Consider the following 2,586-nt stretch of genomic DNA (forward strand, 5'->3'; position numbering starts at 1 on the left):
AATAAATGGACCAGTGCAGTATTTCCAAGTGCAGAATGTTGCTTCCAGACCCAAAGGGTCCAACCTGCCTCCTGAATCTTTGTAGGGTTTCTCTCCAGCTCTCTAGAGTGTGTGTCTTATCAGGGCATCCAGGGTACTTTTGCATTTTGCTCCTCACGTCCAATTAACACGATACCATCTGTATGGTGGACCGATACAATGCTTTAGGAAGTATCCAGATGGCTTAGTATCCTTTGTGCTATATTATGAGAGAGAGTACAAGAAATAACATAGCCGTGGGGTAAGACTGTGAATATATAGTCTTGGTGTCTGTCCCATGTGAATGGAACCTGTTTCTGATTTTCCTTCCTGATGTGTGTGAAAAGAATATATCTGCCCAAATCTGTGGCCACCTGGTAATCTGCTCTAGTAAAGAGACCACATCCAGACTGATTAAATGGGCATATGATAGAGATCATGGCTCTTTTTTCAAAAAAAAAGTTTATTTATTTGTATTTTTGGCTGTGCTGGGTCTTTGGCTGTGCTACACATGGGCTTTCCCTAGTTGCAGTGAACAGGGGCTACTCTTCACTGCGTACTTCACTGGTACACGGGCTTCTCATTGCAGTGAAAGCTCTTGCAGCATGCGAGCTCAGTAGCTGTGGCTCCCGGACTTTAGAGTGTGGGCTCAATAGTTGTGGTGCACAGGCTTAGTTGGCTCATGGCATATGGGTCTTAGTTTTCTAACCAGGGATGGAACCAATGTCCCCTTCACTGGCAGGCAGATTCTTAACCACTGGACCACCCAGGAAGCCTGGGATCATGACTCTTACATCATTTAATGTTTTGAGAGTGACACTAATCTTTGCTCCCACCCCCATGCCTGTGCAGGGATGTGAGGTTTTTTGTTTTTTTTTTTAATTTACCATTTTGGCCCTTGGAATGTTTTGGGGTGGGAGAGAGTTTCAGGGTCTTTCATAGGGCCTTTCCTATTATAATATCTCTTACTTTGTAGATCAAGGAACTAATGTAAGATATCTACTAACTGCTAATATATTCATTGCAATTATTCATCTGGGAGTCATGGAGATAACTACTGGACCTACAGAGACAGACCTGAGCTGATACTGTTTTTCTCATTATCATCTGACCCTCATATAGCCCTCTCTAGCAGGGCAGCCACATGGCAGGTTAGGCTGCTGCGCATCAGTGTCAACTTATTTCCTGGTTCCAATAGACCTTGAAAGTGTACTCTCCTTTCCCCAGCTGAGTAAATGGTCATAGACCCTGACTTTCAGACTGAGGAAATCTCTACCAGATATATGTGCCATGTTTTTTTAGGGTCCTTCCTTATGGGAACCTGGCCTTATCTTCACTTTATGGATTTTGGGATCTGAGAACTGTCTCAGTTCTGGAAGTTGGGAAAAGAGATGTGACTTTCCACTGGGGCAGTTGACCTGTGTCTTAGTCCATTTGACCTGCTATAAATAAAAACACCAGAGACTTGGTAGCTTATAAACAATAAACGTTTATTTCCCACACTTCTGGAGGCTGGAAAGTCCAAAATCAAGGTGACAGCAGATTTGTTGTCTGGTGAAAGCCCACTTCCTGGTTCACAGGCAGCCATCTTTTCATTGTAACTTAAATGGCAGAAAGCATGAGAGATCTGTATGGGGTCTCTTTTGTAAGGACACCAATCCCATTCATGAGGGCTCCACCCTCAGGACCTAATCATCTCTGTAAGGTCCCATCTCCAAATACCATCACCTTGGGGATTAGGTTTCAACATATGAATTTGAGGGGGACACAAACATTCAGTCTATAGCAATCTCTGCTGCTAAGTCACTTCAGTCATGTCCGACTCTGTGCGACCCCATAGACCGCTGCCCACCAGGCTCCCCTGTCCCTGGGATTCTCCAGGCAAGAACACTGGAGTGGGTTGCCATTTCCTTCTCCAATGCATGAAAGTGAAAAGTGAAAGTGAAGTCGCTCAGTTGTGTCCGACTCTTAGCGACCCCATGGACTGCAGCCTACTAGGCTCCTCCATTCATGGGATTTTCCAGGCAAGAGTACTGGAGTGGGGTGCCATTGCCTTCTCCATAGCAACCTCAGACTTCTGCTTATTTAATATATATATATTAGTCAGTATCTCAGTCATGTCCAACTCTTTGCGACCCCATAGACTTCAGCACATCAGAATTCCCTGTCCATCAGCAACTCCCAGAGCTTGCTCAAACTCATGTCCATTGAGTAGGTGATGCCATCCAACCATCTCATTCTCTCTCTATGAAAGAGAATGGTCTTGCCCCTAGGAATTCAGTGTTCTATGAATCATCTCATTTGAAATGCATGGGTCAGGCACACTTTGGTGAGATTGTACCTTCGGTGCCCATTACAGTATTTATACCCACCGTGCTTCTCATGCTTAAGTGCTACCACCTGACCTCACATTTTCCAGAACCTTATCACCCCTGTTGCTACTAGGGAGTCCAGTCCTGTAATAGCATCTTCTACCATAAGCCCTGGCTCACATCCACAGCCTCCCTTCCTTCCCTGTTCTCCTCTTTCTTTCTTTCTCTCTCTTTCTTCTCTCCCTTCCTTCCTTTC

The sequence above is a fragment of the Bos indicus x Bos taurus genome, chromosome X, assembly GCF_003369695.1.
Source record: "Bos indicus x Bos taurus breed Angus x Brahman F1 hybrid chromosome X, Bos_hybrid_MaternalHap_v2.0, whole genome shotgun sequence".
NCBI lineage: Eukaryota > Metazoa > Chordata > Mammalia > Artiodactyla > Bovidae > Bos > Bos indicus x Bos taurus.